Source organism: Daktulosphaira vitifoliae, unplaced genomic scaffold, assembly GCF_025091365.1.
Source record: "Daktulosphaira vitifoliae isolate Bord-2020 unplaced genomic scaffold, ASM2509136v1 Scaffold_3, whole genome shotgun sequence".
NCBI classification, from domain to species: domain Eukaryota; kingdom Metazoa; phylum Arthropoda; class Insecta; order Hemiptera; family Phylloxeridae; genus Daktulosphaira; species Daktulosphaira vitifoliae.
Window position 1 is genome coordinate 19,704,330 of NW_026099574.1, and position 23,603 is coordinate 19,727,932.

General features: G+C 25.4%; 1 protein-coding gene across 2 annotated transcripts in view; it reads left to right on the forward strand.

The window, feature by feature from the left end:
• The first annotated feature begins 3,038 nt into the window (after positions 1-3,038).
• Positions 3,039-23,603, forward strand: part of LOC126901623 (octopamine receptor-like) — an 88,378-nt gene continuing 67,813 nt past the window's right edge. For both annotated transcript variants that reach the window (XM_050678240.1, XM_050678241.1), the window contains exon 1: positions 3,039-3,247. The gene's annotated coding sequence lies outside the window, so the exon portion shown is untranslated. The remainder of the gene's footprint in view (positions 3,248-23,603) is intronic.

Sequence of the window (23,603 nt, forward strand, 5' to 3'; positions counted from 1 at the left end):
AAAACACTTACCAACTGATAAAAAGCTTTAGAATCATTTAGTTATCATAACTCACTTAAGTATCATAAAACTTCTTTATTAAAATCAAATATGAGAACAAAAATTGATAATAAAAACATTTTATCAGTTGACTCACAAATTTCATTAATGAAAATAAAAAATGTTTGATTTTTACCATCGAAACTTTAATATTATGTGGTCGGCAAAGTTTGGCCCTTTATGGTTCAAATGATTCAAGCAGAGTAACTTCCGAAGAACCTATAACTAACGATGGTAATTTTCGGGCTCTTTTAAGATATCGAGCAAAAACTGATGAAGAGCTTAATAATTTTTTACAAAATTCACTAAAAACGCAATGTACATTAGTAACCTTGTTAAAAAAAAATTTATCGTCATATTTCATAATTTGATTCAAAAATATATTATTGAACGTGTCAATAAATCTTGAGCTTTTTCTATAACAGCAAATGAAACTTCAGATATATCCGGCATAGAACAACTTTAAATCAGGTATTTAGATTATAAGGACGATAATTATAAAATATGTGAATATTTTTTAAGCTTTATACCTGTTGAAGATGTAACAAGGAAAGGTTAAAAAATGCTACTTTGAATTTTCTTGAATATTCTGGAATAGATTGTACGTATTTATTTGGACAAGGTTATGGTGGGACTAGTACTATGAGTAGTGAATTTCACGGATCTTTATTAAAGAAAAATATAATTTACCTCTATACTCACATTGTGCTGTCCATAGATTCAATTTAGCAGTTAGTGCCGCATGTAGTATCCCTCAAGTCAAAAACTGTCATTGTACAGTCCAATCAATTTATAACTTTCTTAATATCCCAAAAAGGCAAATTGCCCTTCAGGATGTAATAAAAAATAATGACACTTTGTTACAAGAAAAAAAAACTTAAACAATATTGTGTAACAAGGTGGGTATTACAGTATGATTCAATTGAAACTTGTATATACTTACAACCAGTAGTTATTGATGCCTTAGAAAATATTTCGAGTACTTGGACAAATTCAAAAACAACATCCGAATCTTTTCAACTACTATCAGCAATAAAAACATTAGAATTTCAATATTCAATTCACGTTTTGTATTCAGTACATGCATTGTCTTTATCATTGAGTAGAGTTTTACAAACAGAGAATCAATATTTGGTTGATATCGTTAAGTTGGCAGATGCAGCAAATCACGAACTTGAGGAAAGAAGGCAATATTCGACAGATAACTTCAACACAATTTTGTAACTGTAAAAGATATTACAATAAATACAATATACCTATGACTAAACCTAGACTTGCCTCACGTCAAATTAACCGTTCTAACATTATAACTGAATCTGTAGCAGATTTTTATAAAATCATTATTTACATACCATACCTTGATTTATTCATTACTCATCTTCAAGATCGCATCCTCGAGCATCGTTATATTTTGTCAAACTTCTCATGTCTTTTTTCTATTGAAACAAAATCTTTAGACAAAGATTCTTATAAAAAGTTATTTGAAACTTATTGTTTAATTTTACACGACGATTCCCCAGAAATTAGGATAAGTGAGGTAGACATTTGGTGACGACGACAAGCTGGTAAAAATATTCGAAACATCCTCGATGTCCTCGATATTTTTAATTCAGATGCATTTCTAAATTTTCATAAAATGTCACGTGTAATGTCAGTTTTGCATGTGACTAATGAAAGGTCATTTTCAATATCACATCAGCTTAAGACCTATTTAAGGTCATCTATGGGTGTGAAGATCGTTTAAACAGACTGGCTTCGTTGAATATCCATTGTGACATAAACGTGTATGTCAACGAAGTATTAAACGAATTCTTTTCTACTCATCGTAGAATAAATTTATTAAAAAAATAATTTTTAATTTTATAGTACCAATAAGACCTTCAAAATTTAGAAAACAACGCATTTTCAATTTTGTTTCTATGTATTAAATACATTTATATTTATAAATAATAAAATTATTTTCATATGATTTATTTATAATATAAATATAGATGTATCTATTTTATATATTATTTTCCAATCCCCCCCCTTTTGAAATCCTGCACGCGGGCCTGGTAAGAACTATGCTTATTTTTTATTTATTTTCTTGAAAAACTTTTAGGGGACTGTTATAAAATGTAAAGCAATACTGTTTGACTAATGTCTAATGGTTTGTATTGTGTAACCATAGAAATGCGATTCTAGACGATACGATTTTACCGTTATTTCGGCAAAGTCTCTCGTCTTTCTCAAGCGTCTAAGTCTGATTCATATCATTAACTACGAAAACTCAAATTTTTTTCTGTTTATTTTAGCACTAGTGTATAGAAAGAATTCTTAATTAATATAAAAGTTATTAGAATTCTTGTTGTTTTATCGGACATTTTTTCAGTCGAATTAAAAAATCGCTGTAACGATAAAGACGTCGTCAATGTTTTTTTTTTATTACGAAGTTTGTTGATAAATAGAAAATATCGTTCATGTGATGTTTCAGTAATAACTGCTTTAGTGCACATTCTGAAAATAGCTGTTTCTTATAACTCTTTTTATAATATCATTTAAATAGTATAAAATGAAATTTGTAAAAAAAAGATCTATATGAATAGACAAAAAATATCGCACGCCGAAATTATGTGTTATTCTCTTTTTCCTACAGGAAATAAATCTTTTGTAATCACCGTGACTTTATATGAAAAAAAATGCTAGTTATCTAACAAGATTTTTAAATAAAAAGTTATCTTTCCTATATTATTTTCGAATAGTGTTCGCATACTTGGGTTTTTGTTACAAAATTGTTTCAGTTTCTATATTTTGTCAATTGATTATTGAACTCGATAACAAAAAATTCGCGTCAATATGTTTGCTAATAAATTCGAAATGAAATTTCGTTCCGAAAGAACTGAACTACTAATTACATACTAACCAGATGCACAGGTTATGACGAAAGATAGCGCGAGTCGTCCGATAGAAGGCGCGCACTACCCCATTTTGTGACCAAACAAATGACGGCGTCGACCGATGAGGAGGATAGCAATCCACGTTGGATGAAACGGTTTAAAAGTGGTAGACGTCGGGGCGCCTTTATCCTTTGCGGTTTGATGACGTGAACACGATACGCGAGTGAGAATTCTTTACCTTCTGAGCGGAAGTATAATTTGATTAAGGTGAGATTTTTCTCGGCTTTTGACCGTCTTATTAAGAACAAATCTATCGACACATCTCTAAGCGGGTAAGTTTAAAAATAATAAACAATTTTGTTAAAATGTTTACAAAATAAAACAATGGATTTCAAAAGCTTTTGAATTTAAAAAATATGGTAAAAATATTTATAATTTATTTAAAACTTATAACGTTCAATTTTTATGCGTCAAATTCCAAAATATCTTGATTTATTTTAATAGTTTTTTTATCTTTTAAATAAATGATTCAAGTTTATGGCTAATTGCACATAAAAGCTTCGAAAAAACTGTCACTTTTCTCATGTTCTTTGAAATAATATTCATGTTGTATAGCTTACAATTACGTGTTCCTGAACCTAGCTGAATGATAATAAATGAAGGTAAAAAGGGACAAATTTTCTATTGAATCGCTTTTTTGTGTTAATTTACACCCACGCTTTAGCAATCAAATTCAAAAGCATACACCCTAAAATTAAATACATGTATACTACAAGGCCTAATGTACACCTCAAAAAATTTTCATTTAAACAATTTAATATTTATTCAAATCGATATTATATTTTTTTCTAAATTATCAACATATATAAATGATTAAAATTAAAATATCATTTAGAATAATTTATGCTTAAAACTTTTAAGGATAATAATAAAATAGTTCTATTTTCTTAATTGCTTAAAAGTGTCATTACTTATATAAATAATTATTAATTAAACTGTTGTATAAAATTAATGAGTAATTATTGTGAGGTAAAAAATCGAACCCATGTTTACAAGAGTACATATTTTTACATAATTTCAGTTAATAATCAAATAATTGAAATGTTACATTTTTTTTGTTTTTATTTAACAATAGAATAACTTTTAAGTTTCACTAATACTTCTATTACTGCTATTATAGATTCTTTCATTAGTGACAATTTACAATTTAAACTGAGTAATACCCTTTTTTAAGTTGAAAACAAATACGTTTGCTTTAATTTAATAAACATTAGTAACAAATGCACACATTAAGAAAAATAAGAGCTTTTAAATGTTCATAGGAACGATTCTATGTGACCACTAACACAAACATGTGAATGTATTTAAGCCTTTAAGGTTACGTGGGTTAATTTAGTAACCGCCTTTTCTTAATTTTATTGCAAAAACTGACAATTTTATTACTATTTCTATACTTCTGCTGGTTTACTTTTAGTGTGCAAAATACATACACATTGTTCTCTCAACTGAGAATTAAAGTGTTGTTATTAAAGAGGATAGGAAACAAATACAACTAATTTCAAAAGAACCTGATATTAAACAACAATATATTTATGTATATAGATAAAATGATTTTACATACATATATATATGTTTTATAAATGTTGGGTAATAAACAATAATTTTAACTGATTTATATCTGTATGAATTTATGAAAATTTAGTTTAAATATAATTTTTAATTCTATTAAAAAACCTAAAATTGTTTTCCGTGTTTATGTTTATCTATTATTTATCAATCGTACGTACAATAAAAAAAATCAAACTTTTCCCTCATAATATACAAAAACGAATAAATAAAAGCGTACTATTATTGGCATCTTTTGTATAATACTTGACTACATTTTTTTACTACACGCATTTCAAGCTGAATTTCATTACAAGTGAAAGCTGGTTTTGTTTATCCGTAAAATGTATGTATATTTTTTTACACATATATATATAAATTTCAGATATTTGAATATTTGAGTACTTTGAACAATAATATTATACGCAAACGATAATTTCATTTGGATAGAATTAAAATAGTTTTTATTATCAAAAATTACTAGAAAAATTATTTTAATAGGGACGTAGTTTATGCTTTTACACATTTACATATAAATAAATAATTTAAGTTGAATGAATTGTTGTTTATTAAAAACATTAATTATATTTAAATTTATAATTAATAGTTTACTATCTTAATTTAATTTAAACTTATTAGTATAGTAAAAGGAATGTTGTAGAAACATTTAAAAAAAATGTCTATTAAAATGTGAGACTTAAGAAAATCTATACAGTAACTTAAATTAGTCATTCAAACCTTCATTGTAGTACATTCAATTTGTATTTCGACTATCTTAACCAATATCAGTTTCGCAGTTTTCCGTGAGTGCATTTTTCTTTAAAGCAAACAGTACGATTTTTTCTCAAAATGTTACAAACAATATTTTTTGTCTAGAAAAATAAACGATGCTATCATCTGTATATTTCAACAGCAGTTGTTGATGATCTCACTCATCGCTTTGATTCTCTCACACGCCACAAATTACAAACGTCTAAAAGTTCCTATCGTACATAACTCTTATACACGATTTTGTAAAGGTTAAGAGACTATATTACAATGTAAAATCTATAATATTTGAGTAAATTGATCTTTGAATGCTTTTTTATATTAAGATAACGCTTACTCGTGTTTGTGAGTTTACCTCCTTGATGTATTATTTTACAAAAACCAAAAAGATAAATTACTTAATTTTTGAATGTAACGATTTTACTTTTGTTGTATCAAAAAAATGTATTCATTTGGAGCAATGAAAATTTAAAGAGATCGTATTATTTTGTTATAAGCTCAATACACAATAGAGTCGTTATTTGAGTAGTCCAATTAAAAGAATTTTTAATTGCATCTAAAAGGAATATGAAAAGTGATTAGAAAGTAACGAAAATTTTTTTTTTTTTTTTTTTTTTAATATTTATTTATTTGTCTACATTAATGTTGTCACCTTTAAAAAAGTCTTTATTAGATATAATGCAATTGTGCCAATGCTTTTTCAAATCCTCAAAATACTGCTCAAATTTGATCTTTGGAATAGCCTTTTGGTCATTCAGCGATGCGCTTTCAATGTCATCTAAGCTTGTAAAACCTTAAAGGGCGTTCCCTTTAACAAACAAACAATGAAGAGTGAGCAGGTGCATTAACGTGGTACAAAAGCTATGAATTATTTTGCCACTAATCCAGGGTTTTTCGGATTCCTCGATGAACTCGTAGGTAGTACTCCTTATTGACCGTTTGACATCGTGACAAGAATTCATGATACCATTAAAATCGAAGAATACAGTGAGCATAACCTTCACGTTCAATTGCACTTGTCGAGACTTCTTCGGTCTTGACTATCCAAAATGCCTACACTGGGACGATTGAGCCTTAGTTTCAATATCGTATCCATAAACCCATGTTTCGTCACCTGTTATAACACGTTTCATTAATTCTGCATTGTTGTCGACTTCATTAATTGACTCCTGAGAAATTTCCATTTGCCCTTTTTTTTGTTCAAAATTCAATAATTTTGGAATAATTCTTTCTGTTACGCGTCTCATACCCAAAATATTCGAAAAAATTTCATGGCATAAGCCAATCGATATTCAAAAATCATCAGCGACTTCTCTAATTGTGATTCGGCGATCGTTCATAACCATTACTTTTACTTTTTCTAAGTTTTTATCGGTTGTTGATGTGTTAGGGCATTCGTCATCTTCAACGTCTTCATGCCCATCTTGGAAACGCTTATACCCTCATAATCCTTTTGTGTTACTCGTGGCAGACTTACCATAGGTCTTTGTTAACATTTTACACACTTTGTTACATTATATTTCATTTTTAATGCAAAATTTGATACAAATTCTTCGATCAATTTTTTTTAACAAACGAAAATCGTCAAGCTCATAAAAACATGTTTAATCTTAACGGTTGCCACTGACAAAGTAAAAATAAGTCCAGCTAAAAATTTTATCATACTTCAGGGACATTATATAAAAAAAAAATTTGATAATTGGGCTCTCCAAACCCACGAATTTTAAAAATCCCGTTATTTTCTGAACACATCTCCTATGTATAAAAAATTAAGGAAAGCAGATCTACCCTTTTTTCAAAATATAAAATTATGATAAGTAAATTTATAAAAATTTTATTCAGTAATAAAGGTAAAAGTTATTATCTTTATCATTTATAATAGTTTTAGTTAGATTTTTCATTAAAAAAAATATTATTTTTAAATAATAATATTAATAATATAATATTGCTTGTAAAATGATTGTTGATTCGTTTAAGATTTTTTTTTAAATCAGCTTTAATATTTCAGAATTTATACAGAATAAATTTTATTAATTTTTAAACCTTCAAAAATCTTTTAAAATCTATACTCTCAGTTGAGCACTTTATGAAAAATATTATTCTTATATATTACTTTTTAAATAAAATATAATATTAATATTATAAAGTAATATTGATTTTATATATCCATATATATATATACTCTATTGAATTTTTACATAAATGTTTAATTTTTAAGTACAATTTCAGTTGAAACAAAGGTTGTCAACTTAAGATTGGTTATTAAGATTAAATACTTAAATTGCATTAGAATTTCCATATTTTGTTCGCTTATAGAAATATAACACGAACATAAAAATCATTTTTTTATTTTAAGTGCATTAATTATATTAAGACTTGGGCTAGGGACTGAAAAAATGTCGGTTTTTGAAAATTTTTCTGATACCAAGTAAATAATTTCATCTATATCGAATTTTTTTTTTAATTTATTGAAAAATGATGATAAAAAACAAAAATATTATGAGATTAACTTTGAAGGCTTAATTAAACTCAAGGTTACATTAAAAAGTTAAATTTAAGTTTGGTTAAGGTTGTAAAAGTGATTTCATAACATTTTCAGATTTGACAATTATTAACCTTATAAATTCTTAAAAAAATTTAATTTTCGTTAAATAACTTACTAGATATGTTAAAAATTGAAAAACTGATTGTTTCCTAAACCTGATCAAGTTATTGAAAAACAACGTATTATAAACGCGTAGTTTTTTGGTAAAATAAATGTTTTATTTTAATATGAATCTGTTGATTCAAAAGGTTAACGTTTTTAAATTATCAACAAAATAGATATTGAGAAAAGTTAACGATACAAATAATCGTATTTGTAAATCTAAGTATGAAAATCTCAAAAAAACAGCTGCCAAACATAGAAGATAACAATATAGTTACGAAATAGACATCATAGTTTACTGTTGTGTCTATTTTGTTGGGTAAAAAAAAAGTAAAATTGAACGAAAAGAACGATGTTCATGAAGTGAAGAGTGAATGTGTCAAACGTTCTATGTGCCAAAAACATATTTGTTCAGAAAACACAAAAAACAATGGTAACATGGGCATGTCTCACATATCGAACACCATCTATGAATGCAATTTTGTACAAGTAAAAAATTTAATTGACATTTGAAACACATACAAGATTGTGGCCTTTGGCACATAGAACATAAATCAGAAATAAAACAATTTTTCACTTTTTTGGCACATAGAACGTTTGACACATTCACTCTTCAAGTATGTATCGTGTTTATCAATCTATATTGAAGCCATTTTTTTTTTAAATATAGCAGCATTAAATGTTGTTGTTTGGTAGAGAACACCTTTAGCAAAAACTTAGTGGATCAGTTGTCACAAACACCGTTGATTATATTATATCGTGTAACCTCTGATCTGTAGCGTCTTTGCTTTACTCACCCCTTGCCCACCCAGTACGGTAAATCGATGACTTCCGTGTCAATTGTCATCCGTGTACAGTCGTAAGTCAGTAAGTCAATTATGTCATTCTTTTTTTGTAGCAAGTGCCATCACTTGAATAGTAAATTGTACGTCATAGTTTTTCTTATTTGTTTATTGCATCCTTGTGCTCAAAGTTCTCGAGTCCTTGCACGCCACCAGTGACTGGTCCCTGACCATCACTAAATAACTTTATTGCCGTAGTCGCTTTTCCGCCGTCTGTTTTCATCTGCCATTACGTGCCTGGATCTACACTCTGACTCGTGATACTCAGAAATTCGACACTATTACCACAAGATCTCATACAGTACACTCATCACTATCAACACTTTCATCTATTCAGCTGAGTTTTTATATTATTTTTAATGTTATTTATTATTTGTTTAATTGAGTTTAACTATTTTGTTTGAACTCTTTGAAGAACTGCTAATATATGTGGTTATTTGTTATTTAATTATTGTCTACTTTCGTTACTTATTGGACGAGCGGTTAGCCGTCATCCACCCAGATGGGGTCATCNTTGAGTTTAACTATTTTGTTTGAACTCTTTGAAGAACTGCTAATATATGTGGTTATTTGTTATTTAATTATTGTCTACTTTCATTACTTATTGGACGAGCGGTTAGCCGTCATTCACCCAGATGACCCCTTCCCATCTTCAATAATAGGGATTTAAACAGGCTTAAGGTAAAACGGTATTCTAGTGCGGTGCACAACTGCCGTCTTACGGTCTAGCTGCCTCGTACAAAGCAATTGTTATAATAATAAAGAATAAAAATTTTTTGTTTTTTATTTGAGCTAGGGGTATTTTATTTTTAAAAGTTGAATAATACATTAATTGTACGTTTTATTTAATATGAAATTTTTACAAATTTACAACATAAATAACACAAAATATAATATGAAATATAATTTACTTGTACTTCGTTACACAAATTTAAATTTACTTATGTTTAAAATATAAAAGAAGGTATTTACGAGTTTGTGTTTAAAGCTAAATGACTTCAAAATTGGCACTCTACAAAATTAATATTTATAGTATTTTAAGGAGATAGAAGGGGCATAGGAAAATGATTAAAATTGTTCAACATTTTTATGTTATTATTCATTAGTGGTTAACAATACAATTTTACATCTAAGATTTCATTAATTTTCATTTTTTATTTTTTCTCAAGTTTGCTTGATAAATTTATGAAAATTCCTAAAATTGACTACTTACACCCTTAGCAATAACGATTTTAATAGCCATAGAATACCCGTTTGAGTCTCATTTTGCAGCTTTGCATACTAACATTAAGAGTTCATAAAAAATTTACAGGTAAATTATTGTCCCAGCTGTTACAAATGCCTAAAAATCCTATTAAGTTATACAGATTTTAATAAGCATAGGAACGATCAATTGTTGTTTGTTTTGATTTTCAATTCGGTTTGAAGGTCCAACAGATCTGCTTGATATTAAATTTTTTTTTAATATATTCAGCTAAATTATAAATAATTAAAGGAATTTTTTTTTGTTTTGAAACAGTAACAACATTTATCATAATTTTTGTTTTATTTATTATTTTTGTAGGATTATCTACAAAAATACTTCGTTTTGTATTGCAGCTAACGCTAAAAGAACCCCAACTAGATTGGGCTAGGTTATATTATCAAAAAAATATTCATAAAACCTAAAATTATATGAAAAAATCGAAAAAGTATACACATTTTTTTATAATATATCATTTAAAACAAAATATTCTAAAACTGACCAAACTGTATGCATTATAATATAATACCCATAAGCATGGTTAAAATACACTACAACAATGATATATAACTTATCTAATATTTCAGTGCCTAGAGATAAACTTACTTAAGTCATGTACATATACGTTATGACTTGTTTTATGTGGTTACAAGTATAATATAGTTGGTATTAAAATAACTCTGGAGAAAATAAACTATCATTGTACAGAAACTTAAGTGTCTGACAAGATAAATTTGTTTTAAACAATGGGTAAAAGATAAATTGTCAAAATAAAGAGTAACACTTTTTAGAACCTAAATTTAACAATAGTGTACATAGCGTATTATGGTGTGTAAAACTAAAAAAAATGTTAATTTATTAAATTGTGCGCACTTTATAGCATTATTATTTTACATTTTTAGATGATAACTTTAATGACTTTTAAAGAGGATAAAATATTGTATTTTACCATTATATATGTTTTTAAATATATTGATTTAAAAAGTATTAATAATTTTGGATTATCAGACACGTACAAGTTACGATTCCAATATTGTAAAAACCCCTTTTTAATTTATTCTTTCATTAGTTAAAACTGTTTTAAAAACGAGTTCCTACAATAATATAGAATGCTTTAAAAATATTTCGTTTTGATTATCAATAAAAAATGTTTATGACTTTCTACAAAACATTTTTTTATATTACGCATTAAAGCACTTAAATGTTGTTTAAATAAAATTTAAATGAAATTTATTTTTAAGTATATTAAATGACATGCATATTGTGGTCATGTACATTTGATAGAATGATTATCAATATATTTTTTTATTAAAATAAATCAAATGCTATTAATATTAACCGTTTAATTAAATACAATTCGAGACACTTTTTTAAAAATTTCACGATTGTTAAATTATAGTTACTTATTAAGTAATTCAATAAATCATAATTTTTATATAAATTGAGAAATTTTGAAAATTTTTTTAAAAATACAAGTAGCATAAAATCATTAAATAAAGTGACTGTGCTTATTACATAATATACAATTACCAACTTTAAAATGAATAGGAAAATAAATAAAGGAAAAAAATTGTCCTATAAAAAAATTAACACTTCTCAATTTTTCATATAACGTTATGAATATAGACTTCAAGCCGGAGAGGTAAGAGGCTTGACCTCCCAGAAATTTAGCAAAACAGTATATTTTGTTATATAGTTATGTTTTGGAAGTGCAAAAATAAAATTTAGCCCTCAAAAAAAATTTACCATCAGTTAAGCGCAATTTACGGTAATTATCCAATTTATTTGATTGGGAACTTTTCGGTGCATCTACAATTTTTTGAGAAAGGTTATTAGTTTTAGTCTTTGAACAACAATTTTCCTTTTGGCTCTTAAAATCAATCTATTCTATACATTTCAGGGTTTAATTTGTCTGTGAAATGACTTTTTAAGTAAAAGAGAAAAAAAATATTGACAATTTGTATTAAATGATACAATATTAGGCTAGTTTCCAGCAATATTATTAATTTTATAATACCCAAGGGAAGACGATTTGGGAACGATGTAGCCAATCGATAAAGCGACATGATTTACGCATACAGTCAGTTGTATTATACTTGATTACGGGCTGCCTTTTTTTATTAATGAGCAATCAACCTAATGTTGAATGTCAACAGTGCAAATGATAACTAGTTTTTTGTTCGCTTTAGAACATTTTCATATTTTCTAATTTATGGTAGCGCGTGTAAGGAGAAAATTGAACAGTAATAACTAATAATCATGTATTACTGAAGTATAAAAATTTCATTTCTTTAAAATTATTTTTACATAAAAGTGGTATATTTTTAGATTTTGGTTTGCTTAAATAAGAAGTGAAATTTTATTTAATTCTCTAGAAAAGAAAGGAATTAGTTTATACTAATTTAATAAACTTTATTTGATCTATTTATTTATCTATGAATGATGTATGTGATTTCATTAAAGAAATAATTAAATTGAGAAATCATTTAAACATATTTTTTAAACAAGTTATTTTCATAGAATAACAATCTAATAATTTATTTTTTATTTAATTAAGAAAACTGTATAAATTATATAAGAGTATCAAACTAATTTTAAAACTATTATAGAAAATAAGAGTATGTGTGATATTTTCTAATATAGTGGACTAGAAATTTAAATAAAAAGGAAAAAATTAATAATGCCTAAAATTTAAATGAATGATGTTGTTGAAAAACGTCATATTGTAAATAAATCTTCCAAATGCAAAGGATCGAATATCCAAAAACATTTTTAGCTTCGATGCGAAGCTGAGAAGGTATTAATTTTACTATGATGTGTTTTTTTATTTTTTTTTTTTTTNTTTTTTTTTTATTTTATTCTTTTTAACAATTGTAATTAGTACAGAAAATGAAAAAAAAATAAAACAAATGAGAAATAAATGTATATAGAACTGGATAGCTCAAGTTTTAAGGTTTCTTAATACAAACGTGGCATTAGCTTTTACTCATTAATTTGTTGTACATGAACACGACAGAGACAATTATTAAAACTTTTCTATGACATGCTAGACAATTACTAACTGAGCTGGTTTATTGTGTTGTTAAATTTGATCAAATTAATACCCACATTTATGCCTCATCCTATCATATCAAAAACAAAAATATTATTATTATTAACCAATCAGTTTATAAAATGCAAAGAAAAATATAATGAAATATGTTTATATTATAACTTATACTAATAGTAGTAATTTTTAATAATGTAGATAATTACTAAAAAAAATATTAGTATTTATTATTAATTATCTTTATTTTCTATTGTAGTATAAAGTAAAATAATATTTTTTAATTATCATAAGTCATGAAATATATTTTAATACCAATATCACAATACTATATGATTAAAAATCCACCCTGATGAACTTAAATCTATTAATTATCTATGTGCTTTAAGTAAGGCCACATTTAACATTTGGAGAATGTCTAACTGTTGTGATCGTCGGTTAATTAATTTTATGTACTGTGACATTTTGCTGTACAATGTATTTTTTATTATTTTGTCTATTGTTACNTTTGCTGTACAATGTATTTTTTATTGTTTTGTCTATTGTTCCTTCGTTCTAGTAATTTCACATTTTCTACAAAACCATTTCAACTGTTATTTTGAACTTTCTTATCCTCTCGGTTTTTTCTTCACAAAATAAATTTGTCTAAATTATTGCATACGTCAAAAGCGAATTATCACAGTCAGCTTTTATATTGCTTACTTAGAAGTTATGCGTGTAATACTAATACTTAAACTTATAAAATAAATACAATAGTTATAAGATGAAATTATGAATAAATACTCGAAACCATATTATTTGTCTTTATTATAGTTATTGTGTACATAATGTATGCATTAAAATTCATGACTAAGAACATTTCAAATTCTAATATCTTGAAATATTTCAGATATTAATATAAGAACTTCAGTTTCCAGAAAAATGTTTTTGACTAAAAATATTTTATATAATAATTAAGTTGATCATTATTCATTTAACAGTAAAAAATAATATTAGGTTTTCTTATACTTTTAAAAATCACCCCTAACATCTTACTTTTAGAAATAACTTTTTTTTTAAATAAACTTAATATTTACTATGATTTATAGAAGTAAATCAAAGTTTAATCTGTACATTTTTATGAAAATAATCATTATTTAACGACAAAAGCGGTAGTATTTTAATAAATCACAATGTAATAGATGTAATATATTTTTAACGATTAAGGGTTTGTTTTTGCGGACTATTTTCAAGTAATAACAATTAACTTCATCTAGTAGTGCAACTAAGAGGAGTTGAGAGGATTGTACCTCTCAAATATTTTTGGAGTAAATTAGTAATTTATCAGACTTTTATTCTATTGATGACCTATATTGATGGGAAAATTTTATTAATAATAAAATGTATTACTATAAATGTTATTTCAAAGTTTTATTTTGTTATCTGTTTTGTTATAAACAAATATTTAATTATTTTGTTGTTATAGAAACTTTCAGATCCAGCAGATCATAATTAATATAAAATTAAAATGCTTTATAACAGTTGTAGTTGACAGACATTACTTTATAACCTTTCAATATTTATTTTTAATTTCCTTTTAGGCAGTTTTGATTCATGAATCTTAATTTAATTTTTTTAATAAAAATACAGTTAATAAATACACAAGTATACTAATTAATATTTATACATACGAATACAACACGAATGGTTAACATGACTAAGTTAGGGACCACTTCGATGGAAGTGTAAATCTCAACTTAGTTTAATAATAATAAAATAATATTTTAGTTGTAAAATAATTTTTTATAAATTATTACAAGTCATATGGCTTGACGCGTTTTAAACGTCTTAGGTCATTGGAATTGCCCAATAGTCGAATTGCCGCTAGGTTTTCACGGTGTTATATGTCTACGTGCAAACCGAGTGACTTCATCTGCTACGGTTGGCAACATCATATCACGTTGAATTACATCATTTCTGTTATTTGTTAAGTCGCGACGATCGTATGAAGTGCGATATTTGACAGCATTGTATAACAACTATGTTAGACTTACTAGCATAACCCCAAAAATGAAATCCGTAAGTCCAGATGGGTTTTGCGATCGCTACGTATAACAGACGTTTGTTCTCTAGTGATAGCTCAGAATGTTTTCCAATTAACCAATAGAGTCTTCAATTGTATCTAGTAACACTGGTCATTATTGACATAATATCACTAGAGTGAGCGAATAGTAAACTAAATCAACTAAGGCCGATGACGCACAGTCTCGAGGAGGATGTGCTTTGATATATTATTACGGAGTTTTAACATCAAGCTGCAAGTAGCTGGGGGACATTAGTATTTTTTTTGTTAATCTAATAATATATTTAATTGTTTAACTTATATAATAGTCATCTCTTAAGTCAATAATCTTGTTAAGTATTTTTATTCTTTGTTTAATTACATGTTTAAGAAAATCCATAAAGGTATCTATCTCCCTGTACAGTTATGATTTTATAACAATTTGGTAATTCGTGTGTATTTGTAGTCAGTGTAGGGTATTGAAGGCACCAAGGGGATCGATTTACTTTACAGTAATATATTAACCTCCAGAGAGATCTGGTGCTTATTCTATAATATTACCACTGTAAAATATAATCTTACATTAGTGTAAATATTTAAAAATTGTGTTATTATTAAATAACCGCCAAAAGATATTCTATCGGGAAAGAATAAATTTTTGATGGATGAATCTAGATAGAGTAGCCTCATGAATTATAATTATTTCATATAATGTATGAAATATGTCTTTTTATATCAGGAAATAATAAATAAAAATTCGAAAAGACAATCGATACTATTTTATTACAATAGTGTATTAAATACAATGACATATATACGACAGCAGCAAAAATTGAAAAGGTTATAAATAATAATTTTCTGTAAATTTCGTAAAAATTTGAATTTTTCTATATTTATTCTACGGTATCAAACACTAGCTGTTATATAAAAAAAAAGACAGAAGTAAACACAATCTATTCACACTAAATATGATAACAATATGGTTTTCCATGAAAATTATTAACATTCCAATGACCGGCTTTAGTTCAAATAAAAACCCCAACAATACCTATTATTTAATAAGTAGTGTTGTCTTACATTTCTTCTGCCCTTGTCACAACACATACTTCAATATTTAATACCGTAGAATAAATACATGAGAATTCAAATTTTCACAAACTTTAAAATAATACACACTACTGAATATTAATAAGATATTTTTTTACCAACATTTTTCTTAAAATCTACTCATCAAAATAGCTTGGATTTTTTTTTACATTTTATTTAAAATTTAAAAATAATTAATGTTTTTAATCAAATTTAAAATATAAATTATTGAGATATAACTATAGACCTAACGTATAACTGTTATTAAAAAAAAAACTCGGCACAGAGGGGTCGCGGTACAGCGAGGACGTGGCATAGTTGTGTCCAGTATACATTTGATCTGGCAGTGATAAAAATCACCATCATAAGAAACGCTTCGATGCACATATGTAGATAGTGTTTAATTCTAAGAAATTGGTGGATAATTACAAAATCAACTTCTATTTCCTTAATTATATCCAGATAGTAATTCTCAGATTCAAAAATATAACATAATTTTTTAATTATATATTATATAATTTTTATAATTAATTGTTTTCAAATTATTATTGATTTTGATTTTTAATATGTTAAAAGTAATGATTTTTAACCTACTTATTTTTGTCCTATAAAATGAAAGTTTATAAACAAAATAAATTTATTACTATAACTTTTAGCTCAACTTGTATGTTTAAAATTGACATCATTAAATAGAAAAAAATAGTATTGTTAAGATTATTATGCAGTTAGAAAATTTTATAATTACTTTTTACAGTAAATTTATCAGAGAAGCTCGATTTTTTTTCTATTTGTATAGTAATAGATCAAATAAAAGTCATTTCTAAATAACTTTTGGTGTTTAAAAAGATTTTACAATTGAAATATGTAGAACTCAATTAATTTTAATGATTTACTTTAACTAAAAAACCTATGAAAAAGCGTTGTGTACAAAGATCTACTTAATTGAGCATATTAAACATTTTGATTATAATTGTAAAAAATCTATTGTTAAATTCAGGTGAAACTAAAAATAAATTTTTTTTAGATTTATGATTTATATAAAAATATGTTACAAAAAAAAAATTGGGATGTTATAGACTGGTAGTAGCACTCACAAATAGAGCTTAAAAAATTAATAAATTACATAGAAAAATTATTAATTTTGTATTTGAAACCTATTATCAAATCAAACATACTTAGACAATAAATATTTTAAAAGTATTAAAAATGAATGATATTAATTGTCTGTATGGAGAAAGCTGGTTAAGTAACTTTTTATTTGAAAAAGCGGAATTTTTTTCAATTTTTGAGGTAATATCTTCAACTAAATACGAATTGTAATCATTTGACGTATCGGGGAAAAAAGTAGGTTAAGTGAGGGTTGGAAAAATAAATCGTAGCCCCCCAAAAAAAAAACACAGTAATATAATATTAACATGAATGAGAAATTTTTTCTCATGAGGGGAGACTACAGTGATGGGATCCTTGATATTTATTGAAGTAAATGAATTTAAATGAGATAAAAATCAAATGATTTGAAATTTTTTCTAACTTAAAAAAATTGCAAAGTATTAATTGCCACTGGCAGATTCGAACATGGTACCCTAACTGTGAAAGACACAAGTGTTACCGATTCGGCAACTGTTTGTCACTTTCGTCGTTTAATAAAATTGGCATTTTAAGCTAATTCAAATTTTAAAATTACTTTTTCGACTTATAAAAGGAAAAAAATTTAAATAAGTTTAACTTCTTATGCCTTGTGAACTTTATTCTAAATAATAATATAAGCTTTAATTTAAGATTCAATAAAAGTGTTTATATTTCTTTAACATTTTCAAAAATTAAAATGAAAAAGCTTAACTTGTGTGCCAAAATTGTTATTTGAATTTTCTCTGCGGGCAGGTTTAGAGTCAGATTTTCAAAATATTTATATCAAATGAAAGAAAAATATCTAAGGTTTCAATATAAAAAAAAATAATTTTAATTTGTTAATTTTTCAAAAAGTTATGGCAGTTTTAAGTATTAAATTATTTCTTGTTAAACATTGATGATTACATAAAAATTACATTTTTCGTTAAATTCGATAGCCATTTTTCTATAAAAGAAAAGGTGTCGGCACAAATTTTTTTATTGAACTTATAGTATTTATTGTGAGCTTTAATTTGACATATGTTTAAGGGACGCGGTATTTCCGGAACATTTTCAAAAGTTAAGTTGAAAAAGTTCTACTTTTTATACGTATATTTCAAGTTTTGAACGCCCCCTGTTTAAAGGAAAATTGTTCAATTTAAATAAAAATTATGTTAAATGAAAGAAGTATATATAATGTATTTAGAAAAGAAAAACTGTGTTGATACATAAATTATTCTAAAAGTTTTAGCAGTTTAAACTTGAAAATATAAAATCGAAAATCAAAAATTTTAACACAAAAATAGCATGTTTTTAACTACGGTAGCTATTTGCGCATAAGATTTAATTTGATATATGTTTAAAGGACGCAGTATTTCGGGAACATTTTTAAATGTTATATTAATAAAATTTATTTTTGTAAAAAAGTTGCTATTTTAAATCCCTCCCTGTGAGCAGGTTTACTGTTAGATTTTCAAAAAAATGATATCAAACAAAAGGGAAATATCTAAAATTTCAATATAAAAAAATTAAGTTGATTTGTTAATTTTTGAAAAAGTTATGGTAATTTTAAGAAAGAAAAGTGAAAAAAATGACAAAATTTACCGATTTCAAAAATTGTAATTTTTTTGGAAATTTCCCCCATTTACGGGGAACGCGGGAAATATTTTCAATTTTCAATTTTTAAGGATTATGTCTTCAACTAGATACGATTTGTGATATTTTGATATCGTGTTCATCAAAATTGGTCCTGTGAGAGCTGAGAAAAAAAGACAACAGACAAAAAAAAACACATCATGGTAAATTAATACCTTCTCAGCTTTGCACCGAAGCTAAAAATCAATAAAAAATATGAACTAGATTAAAAGTTATTTCAATTGTCAGTGAATGCTGGATCACTCTATATATATATATATATATATATATATATATAACGTTTTGTATGAATACGTAGTATATAATTTATTCATTTGTCATTATAAATACAAAAAAAATGTTATAAATAAACATATGAATACGGAAAACTTTTTGTATGAAACTAACTATATATTCTCAAAAATTATTTTTCTTGAGCATTTTACAAAAGACAAGAATTTATTTAGAAGTTAAAAAAAAAAGATTTTTAGTTTCAAAAATAGAAGGATTTCACAGATAAAACTGTTGTAAATATTGACAGATAGTTTGTTTATCAGAAACTTAAAAGGGTATATTTCAGTGTTTCCTTAAAAGGAATCAAATATTGAAAAATATTTGATAAAAATAGAGCAGCTTTAAAATTATTTATATAGGATTGTTTGATTATAAATAAAATTGAACTTATATTATTTTAAAAAATATAAGTTTTCATTTAGCTTAAAGTAAAAAAAAAATTTTATCTTATAGATTATTTTTAAAAGTATTAGAAAACCATTTAATATTAAAATGACATTATAAATTTTCATTATAAGAAGTATAGGTATATATTTAATTAAAAAAAAACTTTAAAATTTATTTACACAGAGTGAAACAGATGTTAATAACAACGTTCAACTTATTCAATTAAAATACTATTACAATACAATTAAAATTTCGCTGTAATTTTTTTATAGCTTATACATTTTTAGTCATCGTTAAAATCATAGTTACTATTATTATTTTTTTTAAATTATACTTTTAATTGAAATTGTATTCAAGATTACAAAGTAGCCAGTTTATAGCAATTTTCTTACGGAAATAATAATTGGGTAAATAACAATTAAAGGACAAATACTTATTGAACTACACGCATTCTATTGCTTAAAAGTTGATATGTAGCTCATGTGGAATATTAGTTACACAATTTATAACTAACACTACACACGACATATATTATATACAGGGTGTTCAGTAAGTCAGGAAACGGGTTTCTATTGTTCTCATTGTTTGTAACAGTTAACCTGTTTCCTTACTTACTGAACATACTGTATATAAGGTATACAGGTGTTATAAGAGTTAGGTCTGTTCCATTGTCAATAAAATCAAAGCTGTTGTTTCTTTGTACGTGTAAAATAAACATGCCACGAAAATTGTTATATTTATTTTTATTGTTAAACAATCAAATTTTACATAGATTTCATCATAACACGTTAACTTTTTATTGGAAACGCTATATATATTAAATAGAAATAATAATATAGACATTCAATATCCCATATTTAATGTTATATTTTTATAATTCTTCTTTATCATTCATTTTCTATACCAAAAATGTTTCAGGGTTTTGTAGAAACTCCAAACATTAGTAATTGTTGTATGTTTTTAGCGTTATCATTTCGCTTATACTCAAAGTATTTAACGGATTTTCGTCAATAGTTAATCCAGGGTTAAAAACTGTTAACTTAATTGACTCAATCAGACTTAAGAAAAAGATACATGAAATTTGAGAAAACATTCTCCTTAATAAATGACATGAATAACTTGATATTTTTATAAATATAAATACAAAAGTTTTTTAAAGGCTATATGCATCATAAGTTTTCAAATTTCAATCATTAAATTTTCTACAAGTCGACACCTCTGTAAAACAATGAATTGTTAAGTTTTCAAAAAACATATACTATTTCAAAAATATAATCATTCCCATTGTAGTATTATAAAAAAAACTTGAAAGTTTTATTTACAAAAGAATAATTTTGTTAGACCTATAATTAAATTGATTTTTTTTTAGTTTAAATGATAAAGCTAAGTTATTGAATAAATATTTTATATTGTATACCAACAATGAAATTTTTGCATTGTATGATCTATTATATCTCTTCAAGAGTGTTTACTCAGGCGTTAAATTCTCTTATGTTATCATTTAATCTTTTGAAAACAATAAACTTATATGAAAGTAGTTTAATAATTAAGTAGTTGATCGTTACACCGGGTCTAATATACAGAGTGTTCGATTTCGGGTAAGACATATATTTTCTTAGAAACTAATAAAAATTTTTTATTTTTGTAAAGAGAAAAATTATTTAATTTGAAAAACTATACAGTATAATGTAAAGTGTAGTATTTTGTTAGTCATTCCTTTAGGGATAAAATCTAAACTTAAATTTTTTTAACCCGCTGTATGACGTATGGGGTAAATAATTGCCCTGGGCATATCAATAATTTGTGTAAAATATATATTATGTATTGGCGTTTGAAATCCTCAATAATCTTGAATACCATATCTAAAAATAAACTGAATTTCGTTTCATGTTGTTCTTGATCATTGTGTATTATGTAGAGCGTCTTAAAATCATATAGTCAGTCGTAAATGGGAATTATTTACCTCGTGCGTACTAAAACATATTAGTTTTATTTTAAGTGTTGTTTTGTCCAAATGTATAGTATTATTTTATTTTTTTTGAAATGAACGGACAAAACAGGCAGCATATAAAAAATGTGTTGGAGGTGTATGATGATGAGATATAGAGCTCATTAATTTGATGATGAGTTCGATTCTGATTAAAACCAAAAAATTTTCTCTTGAAGACTTTGAAGTTTATGGCTCTTAAATTTCACTTGATAAAACACAACGTCTATGAAATTGATTAACCAAACCAAAACCCACAGTTTAATCAATTTATTTGCGGTGTAAAGTGTTCATATATCAGATATCTATTAAGTATTATTTCACTCACATCTGTCGTTTAACGAACATAAAACCACGAATTCCGGTAGGCATAATATATTATCTTATGATTAAATCTATTTATGAAGCACATATACATGTGTGCATTTCAGCAAACAGTATTATTTCATAAAATTGATTATTAAAAATTGGTATAATAAAAATAACCTTTGTCAATCAAATCTAGTACATGTGAAAAAAATGAGTATTATTAATTGTTATTGTTATTATTTGAATTTATTATGCATATTTTAAATCTATTATATAATTTAGCTGTATAACAGTTTGTAAACTAAGTATTGTTTGAAAAAATTGATATAACTAATTATATAGTCCGTTATAAGTCTTTAAATGTATAACTCAGTATAATATTGATAACAGCGTCTGTGGCGATCATAGTTACAAAAATAAACATATATTATGAATAGAATGTTATATTATAGTAAAGTAATGAAATTAATAATAATGAGAAATATAATACATTTTTAAAATTAAAATTCCATATACTACGTAGTACACGGGAATGATGGTAAACATGTAAAAAAAAAATTGTTTAAACTTAAGTAAAATGTATAAAATGTCCCATAATACTTAAGTTAATGTTGAAGTTTTAGTGTTTTTACCACGTTTAAGTTGCCGTTTTAAACATGGCGTGTTTAAAACGTAACAATCCTGGTAGTACATCAAAATTAAAAAGTTGAAAATCAATAAAACTAGAATCTTCCACATTTCCAAAGATTTTTCATCATTTACAATATTTGTTTTATTTATGTGTTTTATTATAAAATAACCATTGTCTTGTATACTTCTAAATTTTTTTTTATAGTAGTTATAGTTTGTTACAAACATTATACTCATCTTATTTTTTGTGACCTTTTAAATAACTGGTAATACAATAAAAGTTTTCATTAATTACATACTGTTCATTCATATCTATAAAACTTTCGGAAGTAAATAATTTNTTTCATTAATTACATACTGTTCATTCATATCTATAAAACTTTCGGAAATAAATAATTTTATTTAACTTGAGAAATTTTAAACTTAAACATAACATTTACCTCTGGAAAAATGATATGTTAGTAAAGTTTCTCTAAAGCCAAATTTTATTTTATTGAAAAAATGATAGATATATATCATAGAAAGAAATATTTTATCAACTTGAACTTGTGATAAAGCCTTCTGGTATTGAAAAATTGATATTCCTTATAAGAGTTCAAGCAGACGGTAAGGTTATTACTCGTCTGACTTTGAAAACTGGACAATTATTGTATTTACTACCATTGTTTTCATTGTAATATTTAAATTTTTGTTGTTAATATTTATGAAATTAAGTAGATTGAATATACTATTACAGCCGATATATTTACTTTCATCTGCCATTGATTTTTTTATATACTCTATAGAATTTCAACACGGAATACATAAGATATTTCAAAGTAGGTAGGTTATTTTTAATTAATTAATAAATGAGTGTTGAGAAAAATACAAAAATAAATTATAAAAAAACCAACATGATCCCTGTTTCAAAATAAAACTAAATTCATTAAAAAGTATTAAATATTATGTCATACTAATATAACACGAATGAATAAATTATTGAAATAATAAACAATGAAATATTAAAAAAATTAAACTATATTAATTACTAATAAATTTATATATAATGTATCGAAAAGTTT